Source organism: Panthera leo, chromosome B4, assembly GCF_018350215.1.
Source record: "Panthera leo isolate Ple1 chromosome B4, P.leo_Ple1_pat1.1, whole genome shotgun sequence".
Classification (NCBI taxonomy): domain Eukaryota; kingdom Metazoa; phylum Chordata; class Mammalia; order Carnivora; family Felidae; genus Panthera; species Panthera leo.
Window position 1 is genome coordinate 97,593,843 of NC_056685.1, and position 23,301 is coordinate 97,617,143.

Below are 23,301 nucleotides of genomic sequence, written 5' to 3' on the forward strand. Positions count from 1 at the left end.
TTACCACAGGAAAAAAAAAAAAAAAATTGTGGTCCCTCTTCCACTCATGCCAGTAAAAGCCAAGTAGTGAGCCTAGACATCCATACTTGTCAGACTGTGATATGGCAAGTCAACCCACCGACTGGGGTGGTGTCAGAGGAGGCCAAATGGAGAGTAAGGACTTCACCACTACTCAGTACTAATGGGACCACCCTGAAATTAGTGTCAGAGGAGGTCAGAGAGGCAACAGTAAGGAGGTACGCGTACTTCTCCCAAACAGACAGGTATCAAAAGAGGCCTAGAGAGGAACTGAAACTCTCATCCCTGCCGAGCAGCAACAAGGAGCCCCTTCTCCACCGTTTCAATGGAGATCAAGTGGGGAACCTGAACTTTTACCCATGCCTGGCATTCATGAGCCACTTCCCCCTCTTCCCTGCAGAAGTGATGTCAGAAAACCTGATTTATACGCAAACAGAAGTTGAAGTAAGACCCTCAATCATATCATATAATACCTAAAATGTCTATGTTTCAATCAAAAGTCTCTCATCATATCAAGAACCAGGAAAACCGAAAGTTGAATGAAAAACAAAACAAAAAAAAGAGTCACAGAAAGAGAGAAGGAGAGAGAGAGAGGGGAGATAGAAAGACAGAGAATTGATAAATATAGAACTATACCAAATTTGCTATTGAATCTTAACCAAGATAAAGATGCCTAGTTTTGTCACTTTTATCCAAAACAGTACTGGAAGTCCCAGCCAGAGCATTTTGGCAAAACAAATTATAGAAAAACAAATTATAGAAAAACAAATTATAAATAAATAAATAAATAAATAAATAATAAAAAGTATCCAACTCAAAAAGGAAGGTGTAAAAATGTATTTTTTGCAGATGGCATGATCTCATATATATAAAGGACTACAGACTCCACCAAAAGAACCTTAGAAGTAATAAACAAATTAAGTACATTTGAAGAATAAATAATCAATATACAAATATCAGTTGTTATTCTATACACTAAGAACAAACTGTCAGAAAGGACTTTAGAAAACAATACCATTACAATATCATCAAAATGCATAATACTTAGTAATAAATTTAACCAAGGAAGTGAAAGATCTGTACTGTGAAATCTCTAAGATACTGATGAAAGGAATTGAAGAAACAAATATATGGGAAAATTATTCCATGCTCATGCACTAGAAGAATTAATATTGTCAAAATGGCCTTAATACCCAAAGAGATCTACAGATTCAATGAAATACCTATCAACAGCATTTTTTACAAAAAAAATTCTAAAATTTTAACAGAATCATAAAAGATCCCCAAATAGCTAATACAATCTTAGGAAAGAAGAAAACTGAGGGGAACCACATGTCCTTATTTTATATTAGAAAGTTATAGCAATCAAAACAGTATGGCATGGGCATAAAACAGATACATCTACTAATGGAACAAAATGGAAAGTCCATAAATAAACCCATGCATATATGGGCAATTGATTTTCAAAAGGAACCAAGAATATTCAATGGGAAAAGGATTGTCTTTTCTATAAATGGTGTTGAAAAAATTGAATAGCCACATGCAAAAGAATGAAACTGGACCCCTTTCTGACAACATATATAGAAAAATCAACTCAGTGGATTAAAGACTTGAACATAAGACCTGAAACTATAAAACTCCTAAAGAAAACACAGTGGTTAAGCTCTTAGACATTGGTCTGGCAATGATATTTTTGGCTATGACACCAAAAGCAAAGGCAACAAAAGCAAAAATAAACAAATGGGACCAAAACAAACTAAAAACCTTCTGCACACCAAAGGAAACCATCAACAAAATGAAAAGACAAACTACAGAATGGGAGAAAATATTTGCAAACCACATATTTGGTAAGGCATTACCACTATCCAAAATATATAAGAAACTCCCACAACTGAATAGCAAAACAAGCAAGCAAACAAAAACAAAACAAAAATATCCCTGAAAAACAAATAACCCAAGTAGAAAACGGGCAAAGATCTTTTTGAATATTCTGCTCAGTTTATTTGGGTTGCTTCCAGAATCCCTCATATCTGATCTCTCTCTCTCTCTCCAACTAAGCAAAGTTTTTAGGCTCTGTTTGGGTTTTCCCTGCACTGAGCTCTAGAACTGCCCCATGCAGAAAGCATCATGATACTGGGGTATACTTTAAATGGTTTCCTTTTCTAAAGGCTAACAATCTTGTGCAGACTGTTATCCAATGTATGAAAATAATCATTTTCTATTTTTATTTCTAGCTTTCTACTAATTTGCAGCAGAAGAGTAATTCTTATTTTTTTTTAATATGCCTGAATTTAATTTCCTCATGATTTACTATTTCATGGCAAAAGGATCTGACCTCTGATCCTTTTCTATTTCAACCACAATATCAAAATTATTGTAATAAATTAGAATTAAATTTCAAAAATAAAGAAAAAAAAGGGGGGGCGCCTGGGTGGTTCAGTTGGTTAAGCGTTTGACTTTCGCCCAGGTCACGATCGATCTCACGGTTCATGAGTTCGCGTCTGACTTTGGCCCTGATCTCAGGGTTTCTGAGTTTGAGCCCTGCATCAGGCTCTGTGCTGACAGCTCTGAGCCTGGAGCCTGCTTGGGATTCTGTGTCTCCCTCTCTCTCTCTGTCCCTCCCTAGCTCATGCTCCCTCTCTCTCTCTCTCTCTCTCTCTGTCTCTCTCTCTCTGTCAAAAACAAATAAACTTAACATTTTTTTAATAAAGAAAAAAAAGAAAACAGGCAAAGACAGGAATTTTTCTAAAGAAGATATTTAGGTGGCCAACAGGTATATAAAAAAGTTGCACTGTTAAAATTTCTATTGCCAAGAAGATAAATGCTGGGAAGAATGATAAAAAAGAAAACCTTTGCACATTGTTTCTGGGAATGTAAACTGGTATAGCCACTTTAGAAAACAGTATAGAGTCTCCTCAAGAAATTAAAAATAGAATTTCCATATGATCTCAAAGAGATATTTGTTCTCTAATTTCATTGTAGCAATATTCACAATAGTCAAGGAATAGAAACAAACTATGTATCTATCAAGGAATAAATGGGTAAAGAAAATGTGATATATATCTAATGTGATATATAGGTCTAATGTGATATATCTATTATATTATATATTGTGTGTGTGTGTGTGTGTGTGTGTGTGTATATATATATATATATATATATATACATATATATATACATATATGTATATGTTATATAATGGAATACTGTTCAACCTTAAAAAGAAAGGAAATCCTGTCATTTATGGCACCCTGGGTAAAACTGGAAGGCATTGGCTAAATGAAATAGCCAGACAGAGGAAGACAAATAGTGCATGGTATCACTTATATGTGAAATGTTTAAAAAAAAAAAAAAAGGTTGAACTCATAGATAGAAATGGAGAGTAGAAAAGTGGTTGTCAGGGAATGAAGAGTGGGGAAAATAGGCAGAATAAGCAGAGTTTGATATAAATTTTCAGTTATAAGATGATTAAGTTCTGAAGATGATACATAATATGGTGACTAGATTTGATAACGCTATATTGTATTTGATACACTGAAATTTGATAAGTAGAACTTAAATGTTCACACCAAAAATATAAAATAAAATAAAAGGAAAAAATCTATGAGACGATGAATGTGTTAATTAACTCTTCAATGGGAGGAATGCTTTCATAATGTACACATATACCAAATCATTACATTGTATACTTTAAATATATTAAATTTATTTGTCAATTATGCCTCAGTAGAACTGAAAAACTGAAATAATACTTTAGTTGTCTTATTACAAATTAATTTTATATCCCATGTTGCTATACTATTTATTTATTTATTTATAAGATCAAAACAACCACAATCAGCTTGGAATCAAATAAAGTTATTTCTCTCTGAATGCTTTTTATTTTGTGTCAAATGTTTCCAGGGTGTTTTCATGCATTGTTTCATCACTAAAATACTTTTACAATTATTGGTTTTTGTGAATATGCTTCTTAAATTGCTTTGTGTTACTATCAGTTCATGCTAATATGTATAGCCTATGAAAGACAAAAAAAAAAGATAAATGATAACTCTGCAGCTGCTAAAAGGATACTTGTAGCAAGAAAAAAATTTACAATTTAAAATTTTCCTCAGTAAAATTACAAATACATACTATTTATATTTTAAGCTAATGCTTGAGGTTACTTTTCCATTAAAAGAAACACTACCATTTTATGTTAATTATATTGAGAATTAATGGACTCAAAATGTTTTACCTGCTAGGAAAAATTTGGAACTGATTAAAAAGATAGAATGAGAGTTGTGATACAGTTTTACAAAGGCAATAAAATCATAAAATTATTTACTTATGTAACTTCATGATTAAGAAAAAGAAATAGGCAAATAAGAAACAAGACCATTAAAGAGAAAATAAGTTAATTTCTGTCTCTAAACTAATGAGGTATGCATTTAGGTATAGTAAAATATGTCATTCAAAAACGTTGTGTGTCCTCTGGGTTTTGAACTAAAATCTCTTCACTTTTTTTTAAGTTTATGTATTTATTTTTGAGGGGGAGAGAGAGCACATGAGCAGGGGAGGGGCAGAGAGAGACCGGGAGAGAGCATCCCAAGCAGGCTCCTCACCATCAGTGTGGATGGTGTCTCACGCGGGGCTCAAACATGGGAACCCTGAGATCATGACCTGAGCTGAAGTCAAGAGTCGGAAGCTTAACTGACTGAGCCACCCAGGTGCCCCTAAAATCTGTTCACTTTAACTGCAATGCAGAATATCACTATATTTCTTCAATTATATGAGCTTCATCTCTTAGTGCAATTCTGAAACAGATCTGAATTGTAGCTTTAAGCAATCTGCTTGCTTGCTTGATTGTACTTTTCATTATACTGTTCCCAGCCAAGACTTTTCTTTTAAGTTGCAAAACATTCTGGTGGTTTTTCTTCACAATTTACATGATTGGTTTTGAAGTATTACTTCAAGAATGATAGTTTCATGTAGTGTTGCTAGGAATTTTCTTGCGAAAGAGATGTCAGATTTTTTGCCTGATTTGCATTTCAACAATAATTAAAAACCATATTTGAAGCCTTTACCTGCATCCTTTGTATTATGTTGAGTGACACTGCTGTTGACTAGTGTACTGGTTATGGGTGGGATAATGTTATTATATTGTTCACTATCAGGTTCATTGTGGGCATAGCAACATTCTATCAGTCATAGACTTTGTGCTTTCATATGGTACAGAATCAAACTGTCCTGCACGTTTTTTCAAGTTCTCACTACAAATTTCCTTTTTTTTTTTTTTTTTTTGTAAACAAGCTATGTTCCTCATTAAGCATACTGACGTCACAAAAACTTGATATGATGCACTGAGGACACAAAATCATTTTTGCAGTATTCTTGCCCAAAATGCATAACCTCATTGCAATTAGCAGAAAATATTGGACAACTCCTAGTTGAGAGACATTTTACAAAATAACTGATCAGCACTCTTCAAAAGCATCAGTCTAGGTAAGGAAAGACAAGGAAAGGCTGAGAAACTGTTACATATGGGAGGATACTAAGGATAAATAACTAAATGAAATGTGAGATAGTGGGTAGAATCCTAGGAGAGCAGAAGGACATTAATGGAAAACTGCTGATATCTGATATCTGATATCCTACAGTTTAGTTCATAATATTGTAGCAATGTTAATTTTCTTTATAATTGTACTATGGTCATGTAAGTTGTTAATACTAAGGAAAACATAAGAGAGATATAAAGAAACTTCATACTATTGTTACAATTTTTCTATAAGTTTATAATTAGCCCCAAGTTTTTTTTTCAATTAAAAATGATATAATGCATTATATTTTAATGTAATAACTTAGGTCAGGTATTAATGAAATATATTTTAATGTATTCAGCAATGAATGATATAAAACCACACAGACCTGAATTTTCATTTTTTAAAAGTTCTTATGGGCCACTTAATGTTATGAGATAAGAAAGTAAAACAAATCTACAATTTCTAAAATAACAAAGAGAAAAAAATGAACAAAACAGCAAGAAGCTAACCTCCTCCCTGGGTGTCAATGGGTGTGAGTAGCCAGGTCTCCACAAGCCAGCTTCTTTTGCTCTACTGGACTAGTGTTACTTATGCAGACTAGTGACAGCTATTTATTTTATTTTGTTCTAAAAGCCAGTCCTGTTCACTCTAACACCAGGTGTGTGGTATTTCACCTTGACACAGGCAAAGCATGTGAATTCCTTTAAAATTAACAATGGCTACAATTTATTAAACATCATTTCTACACCAAGGAAGTATTACACAGCAACAATCTCAGTATGAACAGAGTTTGAATAACCTCCCCAAAGCCAAGGAAGGGGCCTGCTGCCATGGACACAAACTGGGAGGGTGAAAGTACGGGTGTCCAGTGATGAGGGTCCCATTGGTCTTCCAAGAAGATCCTTCGTCATTCTCACGTGGATTTTTATTCCTCTCCAGGACTTTTCTGGAGACTTGGGATTTGGGCATGTCTGCCCAGTACTGCCAGACAGCAGTGCCAGTTTACGTCTACTCTATCTGCCAGATTGGGTGAAGAAACATTCCATTTCTCAAAAGTAGTTTTCCCAGAGAAGATCCAAATTTTAGACTAAAGTCTGTTCATGTAATTGCCCAACCCTAATATTCAATATTCTTAACAATAATTGCTTGGACAGCTCATCCCTCTCTCCTTCCCTAAACATTTCTTCTATATTAGGCAGAAAACAAAACAATTGTCCCTTGGTATTATTGTGGTAAATCCTTTATCTACCCAAAGGTGACAGGAAAATTTATCAAATAAAATAAAACGAAGTATTTCAACTTCATTTGATTTCTACTTATTTTTCTCCTACCCAATCCCTACTGGTTAGGGTGAGAAATGACACCAAAATGGGCACCAGGGTGGCTCAGTTGGTTAAGCATCTGACTCTTGATTTCAGCTCAGGTCATGATCTGATGGGCATGGGATCAAGCCTGGCCAGGCTCATACTGGTCATGGAGCCTGCTTAGGATTCTTTCTCTTCCTCTCTCTCTGCCCTTCCCCCATTCTCTCTCTCTCTCTCTCTCTCTCTCTCTCTCTCTCTCTGTGTCTCTCCCTATTTCAAAATAAATAAATAAACTTAAAAAAAAGGAAAAATGAAAAATGACATTGGTGGATTTGTTTATTCTGGAACGTTAGCAATCTAGGATTGACCATATAACAACTAAATTAGAATGTCTGAAGGGGAGAACCAGGCATTAGTATTTCTAAGCAATGTTTCAAGCAGAATACTGAAAATTTTCTGTTGCAAAACATTTTAAAATTTTGAATAAAATAAAACAAATAGTCATTAAAATATCTGGCTGAGCTCACAATAAACTAAGGCAAATCACATAAGAGGAGACTTACAAAGCCAGTAATCATATACAAATGCTCAAACTCATTAGTGATTGGAAAAATGCAAATTAAAACAATAATTACCTACAATTTCACACTCATTACATTGCCAAAAATGAAAAAAATAGCAATTATTGATGGTAAGGTGAGGGGCAAAGGGAACTCCCATTCACTGCTAGCAGATTTGTAAATTGTCCCAGTCCCTCTAGAGAGGAATTTCACACTCTCTAGTGAAGTGGAAGATGCACATATAACTCTGCAATTACACTTCCCCGAGAAGTAGCCTCATGTGCCCAGAGAGACGTGTACAAGAATGTTCATTATAACATTGTTTGTAATATTGACAAACTGAAAACAATCTGAATTTCCAGTCAGGAGAATAAATCAAGAAGTTGTATTATTCACACAGCACATCGATTTATAGTCATTAAAATGAAGGAACAAGAGCCTCTTGTAATAACATGGATAATTTATTTTAAAAATACTTCTAAATGTTCTACATGATCATAAAGTATAATATCTCTAATATAATTTTAATTCATGCAAAATAAATTACATGCTCTTTGGAAATAACTCCATAGAAGATAAAACGTAACAATTTGCATGAGAATTTAAATGCCAAATGCAGAGTAAAGGTTACCTATAAGTAGGGACACTGAAGATGATCTGGAAGGAATAAACTGGAGGCTTCAATTCTACTTTATTTCTTAAAATGCACACGTGCACATTACATTATTAGATACACAGTAGCACTTACTGCCCAGTTTTCCTTTCCAGGTTTCAGTTACCTGAAGTCAACCACCTACATAAGCAGCTGGTCCTCGCAGACTCCTGATCAGAAGGTCAGTAGTAGCCTAACGCAGTGTCACAATGCCTATGTCATTCACCTCACTTCACCTCATCACATAGGCCTCTCACATAATCACAAGAAGGGTGGATACAGCGGTGAGATTATTTAATAGAAAGAGGACATCTTTCAAATAACTTTTATTAGAGTATGTTGTAATTGTCCTGTTTTATTTATAAATTAGTACTGCCTAATTTATAAATTAAACTTTTTTATACGTACGTATGTAAAGGTGGGAAAAACCAATATATACAGGGTTCAATACTATCCATGGTTTCAGGCATCCACTGGGGGTCCTGGAATGTATCTCCTTCAGATAAAGGGGGCTGCTGTATTTTCCTCATGCCAGAAATAGTTTACAAAGCAATGGATTGCTTATTGTACACTTTACTGAAAATTTCATGCTTCAATTTTGTACTTTTATTTTGCAACTTGGAATCTCTTACCCTAAGTCAATAGCCTAAGACAGTAATTTTCTGAACCCCCTTTAACATTATATTCACCCTATAGTTTTATAACTGCCTAAAAGAAAGTTTAAATGCACACATTTTAGATCAGGATTGCTGACAGTTAAATCCTTTAACCTATACCTTTTTTCTCAAAATGAGTAAGTGAAGATTATTGTTTTTTTACTGTTGCTATTTGTATTGCTCCATACTGCATCTAAAAGCGTGCAGATAGTGTTTCTCTTACCGCTTCTAAAGCCAGAGATACCTGCCTGAGAATTAAAGAATCTGTCAGTTCTACTCACTCATACACACAATGAATTAGCTGGGCAGTTGCTAACTGATGCTCCAGGCCCACAGGGATCCCGGTATCTCTGCGTTTTCAGTCACCACCCCAGGCGATACCCCCTTAAGTGTTGTAATCCTGGGTTTCAATTCCAGTTTACCTTATCAGTTGGACATCCCTCCTAATTATTCTCTGTTATGTTTCTATAGATTTATCATCCCTATAATTTTAGCAAAATTTGATAAAATTAAGCATAAGACTATAAATGGGTTCTCTTTATACACTAACCTCTTCTAAGTGTAGGTACCACCTAGCATATTCCTCTGGGGAAAAGAAAATCCTCCTTCAATTTCCAACTCCCACCACATTGAGTAATGTGCCAAGGATCATCTGGGGAAAAAATTCTGGTAATCTAACATAAACTTGCTTCCCTTTGACATTCTAATGTCACCATAAAAATCATCTAAACTGTTAGGTAGGCCAATATCATAATCTGCCATTAATATGGGGAGCTCCAATGATAATGGTGTAGAGAAATAGTAAAAGTGTCACGGTAAAAAGCATTCTGTGCCCTTTAATACTGCTGCATAGAAAAGGCTACAAAGAACAAGAGACATGAATGCAATCCCAACTGAGTACTCATATTTTCCTATCATTCAGACTTCTGCAACCTGCTACTAATGATGACACTATGTCATGGAGTAATAAGGATTTCATCTGGTCCTTATTGAAACCATCTTTGTTATGCTCCTAAGGTTTCTAACCTGTTAAAGTCCAAATTGCTCTATAAAGTCTTCTAACATCCTACCTGACCACCAAATGAAGGTGAGAATTCCAGCATATTCACGAATCTTCACTAACAAAAATGTTAAAACAAATTTCACTTTTCATTTTACAGGTTAAATTTCCTAGCTGTATTATTTTCCTAGGGCCTGTATCTTAGGCTTACTTTAATTTTAAGATACTAATTTTTTATTAATTTTCTTTATTTTTGAGAGGCAGAGAGAGACAGAGCACGAGTGGGGGAGGGGCAGAGAGAAAAGGAGACACAGAATCCCAAACAGGCTCCAGGCTCTGAGCTGTCAAGCACAGAGCCCGATATGGGGCTCAAATTCACAAACTGTGAGGATCATGACCTGAGCCGAAGTCAGATGCTAACCGACTGAGCCACCCAGGTGCCCCACAAGATACTCATTTTACATAAAATTATTCTCTGGGATTTTTCAAAAATAAAACCAAACTTGAAACTGACATATATGACCATAATTGGTCAGAATTCTTCTTACAAATCATCAACAGCAACAACAAAAACAAAAAACACCACTCTAGCAGAAAGAAGTTGAAATTGGAAATATTTCACAGACTTTTTCATTCTAAGAAAACAAATTCTAGACTGAGATTCTAGAAGTGATTTTCCACTTCACACAATAGAAGTGGCTAATTAAAAGAGCTATTAGCTCTGCTATGATCAGAAGTACAAATCAGGAAGCTATCCCATTCTGACAATATCAGATCTTTGTTAAAATTGGCTCTAGCACAAGATACACACAGTCTTCTATCTCTTTTGCCATGAAACTAATCAAAATCTCCTTTGGATGCATATAAATGGTGGAAACTAAATTTCATATATGAGCCTTAGTATAGGAAAATGATTTTTTTTGAGTATAGAGAAGTGGGATTCTATATTGGAAAAGCAAGTAAAATGTGAACAAGTAAAATGTAGAATGACCAAGATATGGAGGCAATTACAGTCTTCCCAGATTATACGGTCATCAAAATAGATGTTCACCACAATTCCCACCCTTGACTAACAATATCAAAACAACAATAACAGGACCCCTGAACATAATATATTACAACTGCATACATACAAGTAAAATATATCCATCCCTCCCCAAAGGCAAGATTCCCAGTTTCATCAATTATTGAATATAGCTACAAGTTTAAAAATTTTAATTAATGGCCTTTCCTCTCTAATGTATTCACAGATATACCTTAATAATCTGTAAACTGTATATTTACTAACACCCCAACCCGAAACTAGACAAAGACCCCACTAAAAAAGGAGAACTACGAACAAATTTCCCTGATAAACATGGATGCAAAAATTCTCAACAAGATACTAGCAAACCAAATCCAACAATACATTAAAATAATTGCTCACAATGATCAAGTGGGATTTATTCCTGAGCCGCGGCTGGTTCAATATCCACAAATCAATCAGCGTGATACATCATATTAATAAAAGAAAGGGTAAGAACCACATGATCCTCTCAATAGATACAGAAAAAGCATCTGACAAAATATAGCATCCTTTCTTAATAAAAACCCTCAAAAAAGTAGGGACAGAAGGAACATACCTCAACATCATAAAGGCCATTACAAAAGACCCACAGCTAATATCATCCTCAGTGGGGAAAAACTGAGAGCACTCCCCCTAAGGTAAGGCACACAACAGTGATGTCCACACTCACCACTGTTGCTCAACATAGTGTTGGAAATCCTACCCTCAGCAATCAGACAACAAAACAAAATAAAAAGGCATTCAAATTGGCAAGGAAGAAGCAAACTTTCTCTCTTCACAGACGACATGATAGTCTACGTAGAAATCCTGAAAGACTGTACCAAAAATCTGCTAGAACTGATGCATGAATTCAGCAAAGTCACAGGATATAAAATCAATGTCCAGAAATCTGTGACATTTCTATATGCCAATAATGAAGCAGCAGAAAGAAAAATCAAGGAATTGATCCCATTTACAATCGCACTGAAAACCACAAAATACTTACTAATAAACTAAACCAAAGAGGTAAGATACATATACACACAATGGAATATTATTCGTTGATCAAAAAGAATGAAATCTTGTCATTTGGAATAACGTGGATGGAACTAATAAGTATTATGCTAAGCAAAATAAGTCAGTCAGAGAAAGAAAAATATATGATTTCACTCAGATATGGAATTAAAGGAACAAAACAGATAAACATAGGGGAAGGGAAGGAAAAGTAAGATAAAAAGAAAGAGGGAGGCAAACATAAGAGACTCTTAAATACAGACAACAATCTGAGGATTGCTGGTGGAGTGTTGGGTGGGGGAGATGGCCTAAGTGGGTGATGGGCGTTAAGGAGGGCACTTGTTGGGATGAGCACTAGGCGTTATATGTAAGTGATGAATCATTAAACTCTATTCCTAATGCCATTATTATACTACAGGTTAACTAACTTGTATTTAAAAAAAAATGAAAATATTTTTTAAATACCCCAACCAGTATATACTGTATAAATAAAAGTGGAACAGTATGTTGGGAAAAATAAGCTTATATAAGTAATTCATGGGGTATTTTCATGACTTTCATTCATTCAACTATTCACAAGGCCAAAGTTACTATTTACAGGAACTGTTCTTGATTTCTGGTTTATACACCCTTTGCTTTCAGTTAGCACCTCAATTAGCAGGGCTATCTAATTGATTTGATGTCTAAACTTTCCTAAAGATTACAAACCTCTCTTAACGCTATTATATTGTAAACCTATATTGTAAAGCTGTTACCTTATATTAACCTTACCCACCGACCATAGTTCATGGAGGTGCCTTATATGTTTTCATACTTGTATCTTGTAACAGCAAAAGTATTACTATTTGTTAAACAGGAGCAATGATTCCAGACAACATGATAAATATCTCTTTTCCTGTCTTTCCTCAATGACATGGAAAGCCCCAAATAGCCATTTTAATGGTTAATTTTATGTATCAATTGACAGGCCTAAGGATTCCCAGATGTCTGGTCGAGCATTGCTTCTGGGTGTGCCTATGAAGAGTGTTTCTGGAAGAGATTAGCAGTTGAATGAGTATACTAAGTAGAGAAAAAACAGATCTGCCCTCACCAATGTGTATGGGCACTATCCAGTCCTTTAAGGGCTTAGATAGAACAAAAGGTGAAGTAAGGGCAAATTCTCTCTTTTCTTGACTTCTATTTTTTCTTGGTCTTGGACATCGAAGCTCCTGGTTCTTGGCCTTTGGCCTCACATTGGGATTTACACCATCAACTCCCCTGGTTCTCAAGCCTTTGGATTTGAACTGAATTATAATACTGGCTTTCCTAATTCTCCAGCTGGCAGACTGTAGCATTTCTTGACCTCCATAATTGCATGAGTCAATTCCTATAATAAATCTATCTGTTGTCTATCTATCCTGTTGATTATGTTTACCTATTAAACTCTCACTAATCTAGCCATTTAGTAGTCACAGTTATAAATTCAAAGGAGACATGTTTAGAATCCTTTGATGGAGGTTTTTTTTTTCCCTTCTATTACTTTAAGACCTCTAAAATAGTGGAAATCTGTTTGGTGCATGTAAGGAAATCAATATTTTGAAAGTTGGTCAGGAATTCTGATTGGAAGCTGTCACTTTAGCTTCTAATCCTTGGTCTCTTGGTAGGTCCATATTTCTAACTCTCAGAGAAATAGTACTACATATTGATCTTTTGGTCAGAGCCTACACCATATTCCAAACCCAAAGGTATTGTCCCCTTTACAGCATCTTAACTGAGTATTCTATAGAATATTCCACTATTCTTTAAGGCCAACTGTTTTTGAGTCATGAGAAATATGGTAAACTGATATTCTTATAAGGATAAGCTCATTTTCTTTCTTTTCTTGCTTTAATAATAGTTTATTGATCAAAGATACATTCAGTGAGCCATATAAATGAATGAAAATCAATTAAAGATATAATTGGTGGCAGAATGGTAGACAAAAAAGGAAACTCTACCTCCATAATAAATCCATATTCTAATATAGGCAAAGTCAGCTCCTTCCATGGTGGAAGATATTAAATATAAATCAGTCAGGTTGAACCCTCCAAGCTATGGCACAATTTGAAAAGCTCTGGATTACTGAAAACTAGCTCTTAGTGAGCATCAATTTATCGTAAATGACATCTGGCCTTGATGAAGGAAAAAAAAAAAACATATTAATGAGCCCATGTATTGCTTCCATTCTTGCTACACCCAATTTGTTCACTAGCCCATTTAGCAAGCAGTGTGGTATCTGGAGAAAATTCTCACTAATAACTAATGGGTAAATTATTTTGTCAAATCATTTTGATGATCATTCACTTGGGAAAATGTATACATTCTCTATATGAGCCTTTAATGAAAAGTTTTCCAGCCACATACCATTTTTCCCAAACGTCCTTGTCATCAATAGTACTGTCTCAATTATTTCAAGTTCTCAGATATGTGGCCTAATCTATTAGCCACAATCCATTAGTGTAGAACATTAACTCTGGCAGGTATCCCCAACCAGGAAAAATAGATCATGAGGTATCCCCTCTTGGCCTCTTGATCTGTACCAATGACAGGAGAATTTTACTTTCCCAGTATCTTTCATAGTGGGCTGTAATGCTGCATGAGTCCCATTCCCATAGCTACAGCCACAGCCGCAGTGAGAGAAAGAGACAGAGAGAGTGAGAGTGAGAGAGAGCGAAAGAGAGAGAGAGAGACCATATAATAAGAAAACTGTTTATAAACTAGTCAGTGAATGGGGAACTTCTTATGAAATAGGGTGAAAAACAAATGGAAAGAGACAAGAGCAGATCCACTGAGAAATGAGTCATAAATTACATTACTCACTTGTGGTTTCAGTGGTTGCCTGAGCCTAATGCTGTATGTAGAACTTCCGGCACACCCATTCAATAATTTAATAATAAATCAGACATGAAACAATTAATACAGGGTAGCTCAGATTCCATAATTATTTTTTTTCTAGGGAATCACAACCCTAACATTTATGAGACCCACATAAAAGAAAAAATAGAAGCTCATATTGAAACTAAATTTCATTTTGTTGTCTGATTGCTGAGGGTAGGCCTTCCAACACTATGTTGAGCAACAGTAATGAGTGTGGACATCCTGTTGTGTTCCTGACCTTAGGGGGAAACTCTCAGCTTTTCCCCATTGAACTCCTATAATAGTGTCTTTACATCTGTAATCAGTGGGTTGGAATTACACTACTAAAAATATTCCTTATAGAATTCAAAGTATTATCCTTAACCTTCTTTCTGTTGAAAAGGTGAATTATTTCCCGTAAGTGTGGCAGACTTCTATGATACACACAAAGAGTACAGGTTTGTGATATTTCATTAGCTGAACATTGATATTAATAGCTAACTTTTGTTGCCAGCTTCCTTTTTTTTTTTTATCTAGTTCACCCCATTTACGTTTTTACAATGAGATATACACATGGTAGGATCAAGGTAGAAAATTAAGCAGCATGACTCTGAAGAAAACACATTATAAGCATTAACTAGTTACTAATTAGACTCTAGCACAAGCCTTATCTGTAATGATTAATGCACTCTTAACAAAAGAAAAAATGAGTCATCCTGTATACGAAAGAGATTTGGTTAACACTGCAATTAATCTTTCCATTTATGGGAGAAAATTGTTTACTGCAAATTTTACTTACTTAACAAATGCAGATGAATTACCCTAGATGGCAGTCAAAATCATATCAAACTCTGGGCTGTGTTTCGGTAGTGATGAATTTGATACATTATTTTCTTGATATGTTAGCTTTTTTATGCTCAATTACCAGCACATCAGTAACATTAGCAGAAAAATCACATAAATATGCTGCTTTTTTTTTTTTAAATTTAATGTTTATTTAGTTATTTTTAATTTTTTTCAATATTTATTTTTGAGAGAGAGAGAGAGACACAGCATGAGTTGGGGAGGGACCGAGGGAGAGGGAGACAGAATCTGAAGCAGGCTCCAGGCTCTGAGCTGTCAGCACAGAGCTGGACATGGGGCTCGAACTCACAAGCCATGAGATCATGACCTGAGCCGAAGTCAGATGCTTAGCCAACTAAACCACCCCTGCACCCCAAATGTTAATTTATATTTTGAGAGAGAGACAGAGTGTGAGTAGGGGAGGGGCAGAGAAGAAAGGCAGACACAGAATCCGAAGTGGGCTCCAGGCTCCGAGCTGTCAGCACAGCTGACTGAGCCACCCAGGTGTCCCAATATTGCTTTTTCAAATCAGTTATGTGCACTTTTAATAACACAGTTTAGTCATTCTTAACAACAGAGAACAAAACAAAAAAATAGCATCTAAAATGACATAACTGTTCATAACTGTGAACCTTGAACTTATAACAAATGAAGTGAACAATGGTGGTATTGAATATGAAAGCAATCATGTTCAATAAAGTTAGAGTGAAGTCGTCATTTTTTATAATACCAGTTCATTGACTTCAATTAACTTTCAATTCAATGAGTTTTATATATTGCAATATAAATAATATTCTAGAGATATTAAGATCCGCTGAAACTATTTATGAAAAGGAAACTGTGAAGAATTGTAATGACTGAATGGTTTACAAGGGATTCTTTTAATTGGGTAATAGTACATACTGTTATTAATTATAAATATTTCCTCAAATGATCTTCATCCTTCACACTACCATTCTCTGGATCATTATTCAGGTAGAAAGTTGTTTTTAGCAGAGATGGTACCTCACATTGAATCAGGAGTATTTTCAAAATGTGTTTAAAATATGTTACTTCAGTAGAAAGCGGTAATATAAATGAACAGTATCAAGAATAATTTCATATGAAGAGATAGTCTGTGATTATACTATGATCTTAGGGCGGTTGATAAAACTTAAGAACAATTATTTTTCCTTTAAAACATGGCAGAAACCTTTGTCCCTAAAATTATAAATCCTAATGTTGGTGAACACATTTTCTGTTAGTAATAAAATATAAGGTGTAAACTTAGTTTATATCCTCTCTTCTCCTCCAATTATTGTTATTGTATCTATATACATGAGATTCCCTCATGTAATTTTATCTAATATGAAGAGCCTGAGTTACTATGAAAAGATAGTTGTGACAGATCCACCAGTTGAAGTTAGAATTACATGTTCCTCTTTGGTGTATCATTTGAGTGAATTTGTTGCTCCATTCATTAGTTCATCCATTCATTTGGTCCCTCCATAACTCATTCAGCATTTATTGGGTAATTACTTTATCCCATGTGCATTTACTCACAGTGTTCAGAATGGACAAAAAAGAACTTCACACGATTCACTTGCTATCTAAGCATACGGTGATGGTTAATTTATATATCAACCTTACTGGGCCATGGGGTTCTCAGATATTTGGTCAAATGTTTTTCTGAATATTTATGTGAGGGTGTTTTTGGAAGAGTTTAATATTTAAATAGGCAGACTGAGTAAAGGAGATTGCCCTCTTTATTGTGGGAGGCTTCATTTAATCAGTAGAAGGCCTGATTAGAAAAGGTTAACCCTCCTCCAAGTAAGAGAAAATTCTTCCTGCCTGATGGTATGAGAATATCCACTTTTTTTTCCGGCCTTTAGACTTCAACCAAAATATCACCTTTTCTGGGGGATGCCAGCCTTTAGACTGGATCTACACCATTGGCTCTCCTGGGTCTCCAACTTGCCATCTCACTCTGCAGATGTTGGGACTTGCTAGTCTCCATAACTGTGTAATCTCATTCCTTGTAATCAGTCAATCTCTCTTTCTCTCTCTCTCCTTCTCCCGACACACACATATATATACACATATACATATGTATGCGCGCACACACACACACACACACACACACACACACACACATATCCTATTGGTTTTGTTTCTCTGAAGAATCCTGACTCACACACATACACTGTTTAGCATTTGATTAAACAGATACTAACAGTTTAACAATTGTTAAACAAATCACGATGAAATGGTTGTACAGTCTCATGTCTTCAGCTTGTGGTATATAGACTTCAGTATTGAGTTTCAAATAGACAGAATGGCACATTCAAAGAGTTGAAAGTTGGAGAGAGTATGACTTTCGTAAACTGCAAGAAACCCAATTTAAATGGTGCATAGAAGACATATGAGGAAGTGGAGAAAGATGAAGCTCAAATGGTCCATGCTGATAGTAGTCAACCATTCTAACCATGAAACTTTTTTAAGGAATTGGTAGGAGTTGAGTTGGGGCACCTGGGTGGCTCAGAAGGTTGAGCGTCTGACTTCGGCTCAGGTCATGGTCTCGCAGTCAGTGGGTTACAGCCCTGCATTGGGCTCTGTGTTGACAGCTCAAAGCCTGGAGCCTGTTTCGTATTCTGTTTCTTCCTCTCTCTCTGCCTCTTCTCCACTCATGCCCCGTCTGTCTGTCTGTCTGTCTCTCTCTCTCTCAAAAATAAATAAACATTAAAAAATAGTAATAATAAAAAATAAATTGGTAGGAGTTAATCTACCTTTTCATCTTTTTTTCAATGTTTGATGCATAGAGAAAAAGCTCAAAGAACCATGTTTCCATTGCCATTCACACAGTGTTTGGAAATGAGTAGTTCTTCTTTTTGTAAATTCTAAGTTCCATTTTATTCAAATATATATTTTCTGACAACACGACAATATGAACTCTTTTGTGGTAAATAACACTACCAAAAGAAATGTCTTCATAAACTACAATAAACGATTAGATAATTTCCTATTCAAGCTATATTCCAGGCAAGACAATTCTAAAAGCAACTTAAAAAAAAGAAACACAAATAAACAGCAATACATTTGACCTGTCATTGGAATGAATTGTATTGTAAATTTCAGCTCAGAGCCTGGAGCCTGCTTCAAATTGTGTCTCCTCGCCCTCTGCCCCTCCCCGACTCACACTCTGTCTCTCAAAAATAAACATTAAAAAAAACCTAAATAAACATTTAAAAATTAAAAAAAAACATTATTTATGTGATTTTTCTGCTAATGTTACTTATGTGTTGGTGACTGGGCATAAGAAAGCCAACATATCAAGAAAATAATGTTTCAAATTCATCAATACTGAAACACAGCCCAGAGTTTGATATGATTTTGACTGCCATCTAGGATAATTCATCTGCATTTGTTAAGTAAGTAAAATCTGCACTAAACAACTTAAAGATGTAAAGACACTATTATAGGGGCACCTGAATGGTCAGTTAAGCGGCAGCTGAGATCATGATCTCACGGTTTGTGAGTTCGAGCCTGCGTCCTGCTCTGTGCTGACAGCTCAAAACCTTGAGCCTGCTTCAGAGTCTGTGTCTCCCTCTCTCTCTGCCCCTCCCCTGCTCCCCTGCTCCTTGTCTCTCAAAAATAAATAAACATAAAAAAGACACTATTATCTGTGCCAGTTAATATGAATCTCTCAGGAATTCAGCATTTTAGACTGGTAAAGGATCAATTCTGCACTATTTTCACCATAGAATTTCTTATATATTTATCATTTTAATGAGCCAACATTCTGTTTTGTATTAGTTATTTGTTTTGTGAGCAGAATCCATACTTCCTTCTGTGTTTTATTTCGAACCTAGCATACATTAATGAATAAAAGTAACAAGTGCAAATCACACATGCCATGAGTTCTTTGGGGGACTGAAACATGATAATCACCATAATTTAGGACTCTTAGTTGCTTCCCCATCCTGAGATGAGCATTATATTTATTACAAACTTAACTAATAAAAAATAGCAGAAGGCAAGAGTGCCATTTTACAGGCTTTCATTCTACTTTGAGACTAACAGGGCATTACATTTCAAAACTCATGGATCCATCATCAAGTTTCAGAGTAGCATTACCTATAATTCTGGAGAGTCATGAAATGTAAAATGTAATGTTTCTTATTCCCCAAGACTTCAAGTCTCATTCTATCTATTTTTGTACTTTCTGAGTAAAAATATCAGCAGTACAGTTGATTTCTTCCTTCCCTTACATGCATGAAAGACTCAGAAAAAAAACCAACCCAGAATATCATGAAATAATTATATCTTGTTTTAAATTTATGATAATTTTAATATCCATGTTTGTAATGCATTCTCTATTATAAAATACACGTTTATAGACATTATTTTAATTTGTTCTCACAACTCTCATTAAATGACAACAAGTATTGCTAATTCGATTTTAATAGAACATGAGGCTCACAGGACAAAACTAATGAATTTGTCCTAAGTTGACTAGCTTGTAAGTATAAGAATCAAAATTTCAACCCAGTTCTCCAAGTTTTTAATCTAGTTCTCTTATAAAATACAGACTTCCATTTTACCTATTTTTTTCAACTTTTAGTTTTGTATTTGTTTTAGGTGGTAGTCACAAGATAATTTTCTCAAATCATCACAGGCTTCAAGGTAGCACTCAACTGGTTAATCATTTGAAATTAAGCAATATCTAAACTTTGGCTCAGTAGTGAACTGGTATGTTATTCATTAGATTAAAAGCCCTTTTATGCATAATGCTCATAGAGTGAGCATATGTATGCTTACCACCCAGTTAAACATATGCAGAGAGCCTACCTGCTGCTGCTGGGTATCCTGAATATTTACCAAAAACAAAACAGAAATGAATGAGCAAATGTCAGCCCTTATTATATTCAAATTCCTGGCAAGAGGGGTATATAAGAAGACAAAGTAAAAATACATACATACATACATGCATACGTACCTTATAACTATGTGGCTACATAGCTTTTATATAAAATTATATAAAATTCATTAAATAATATATCAAATAATAATATAATAAAGTTATATAAATTTATATAAGTATAAATTAAATATATTCCATTAAATAATATATCAAATAATAATCTAATGAAATTATATAAATTTCATTAAATAATATTATCTTACATAACTAAAATAAAACTGAACAACTTTTTATTCATTTTTTTAAGTTTACTTATTTATTTTGAGAGAGACAGAGACAGCATCTGTGCACATGTATGAGCAGGACAGGGTCAGAGAGAGGTAGAGAGAGAATCCAAGCAGGCTCTGTACCAGCAGCACAGAGCCCAACAAGGGGCTTGATCTCATGAACCGTGAGATCACGACCTGAGCCAAAATCAAGAGTCAGATGGATGCTTAACCGAGTGAGCCACTTAGGTGCTCCATAAATGAACAACATTTTAAAAATAATACATATAAGTGGGGATGCCTGGCTGGCTCAGTTGGTTAAATGTCCAACTCTTGATTTTGGCTCAGGTCATGATCTCACTGTTTGTGAGATCAAGCCCTTTCATGATATCAAGTCCCACGCTGCCAGTGTGGAGCCTGCTTGGGATTCTCTCTCTCTTCATCTCTCTCTGCCCCTCCCCTGCTTGCACTCAAAATTAATAAATAAACTTTAAATAAATAAAAATAATACATATGTGGATTATACATAAGTGGATTGTTACTTTATAATTTCTTAAAAGTCTTTTATTAAATAAGAGTTGTGACTAGATACAGTAGTGTGTATAACTGAGGTTATTTTAGGATTTGTCTAATAAGTGAATATCATATCATTATCTAAATTAATATCTCACCTATATTGGCATCTAAACATAGGGCTTATAGGAAATATCAGTACCCATACTTTGATATTTCTTTCCATTAATTTTGGCTTTGATAAAGCCTTCATTTCTGTGTAATATGAGATTTTCAAGGGCTTAGTGCCTTTTAGGTGTTAGGAACATTGCGTACATCACAAAGACACTTCTGTCTGACTGTAAAATTTTTGGACTTGCACTGTGTCTTGCAGTGCCATATCATTTACTCACTCTCCAGGTTCTTACTGTCTGATCTGGCCTGGGCAAATTTCTAACGTTGAAAAAGTAAAAATGGTACAGAAGTACCTCTCTTTTCTGAAATTTTTTTCTATGCATTCTTGTTCCACTCTAATCCCTAAAGAGGTTACAATTATGTATGCATGTATGTATGTATGTATGTATTTTTGAGAGATAGAGACAGAGTGTGAGCAGGGGAAGAACAGAGAGAGAGGGAAACACAGAATCCAAAGTAGGCTCCAAGCTCTGAGCTGTCAGCACAGAGCCCAATGCAAGGTCTGAACCCAGGAACCGTGAGATCATGACCTAAGCCAAAGTAGGATGCTTAACCGACTGAGCCACCCAGGGACCCCACGAGGTTACAATTTAAATGGATTAATTACAAGGTGTTTTTCAAGTGCAAAGCTAAAATCATGAGACATTATAATAGGGAGAGTTAAGCAACAACTTTACTCTCTGCCCCAATAACAAGTCTTTATAACCCAGGAAAATTCTGCATTACCAGTACATTTCCTTAAGTCTTCTTTCATGCTTTCATGCTATGGAATGCTCTAGAATACCAAAATGTAGCTACTGTGATCTTTTGCATATAATTTAGGAGTGTGTTAGGAAATTCTTAAACTTGTCCATAACCTAGAGAAAAAGTATTAATCCCCTCATTAAGGCCCAGGAAAAAGCCCAGAGTAGTTAAAGAATTGCTCAAAATCACAGAGTTTCCATTGACAAAACTAGAATCCAGTATCTGTCAATCTGATTTATATTAAGCATTAATTAAATTAACCACTTTGTTTCACTGCCAACAATCTCAGTTGTAGAATGTCAAGCTTGTTGAGATATTATTTGCACTTGAAATTTTCATTTTCAATAAAATATCTTGCTGGCACAAATGGACTTTCTAAAACTGTAGAGATGCTATAAAGTCTTCTTACAGCATTGATAACAAAAGTTTTTTTCACCTCTTAAAATTCATTTTTGGTTTATAAACAAGTAAGCCATTTCAGGATTGCTCTTGGGAAATGATCAATCATAACAGATTATTTAAAAATTGCAACAAAATATGGGTAAAAGAACAATAAACAAGAAAAATAAATTATTTAAACTCTAAGCAGAAATAAGTTAGAGAAATAAAAACAAGTTTTAAGCATGCTTCCTATTTGTCAAGTTGATGATGACACCTTCCATTCCATACAGAGACTATAGATTTGAGAATATAGACTTATCTTTTACAGTATGTGAAAGGAATTTTAGGTAAATTTAGCCACAAAGAATTACAATGTCAAAGCAGGTAGAAGAAAAACAAATCTTTTCTATATGAAATGTCATTTAAGAAATACGATTCTCAGTGTTAGAATCACCTTGCCTAGAAATTGTGATCAGACCATCACCATTTATTTACAAAGACAAGATTCTGGTGTTCTCAAACTTTTGTCAATTACTTCAATCAAAGGTTTTGCTCCTTCTATGTCATTCAACCAAAATGCCTTCTATCATCTAATTACCAGCTAACCACATTCTTTGAAAGCTACTTGAAGTGAATTCTGTGTGATAAAGGAATTCAGGATCATCCTTTTCTAGAATTTCTTCTAGTATCAAATCCTATCATGTATTGCCTATGCTATTTTTCCTAGGATTTTTAAAATTATTTTACTTGGGATTCAACATCTGTGCTATTCAGATCAACAAAGATATGTAGATTTATTTTCTTCAGCAGATAATATATTTTTCTGGAGTCTACATTC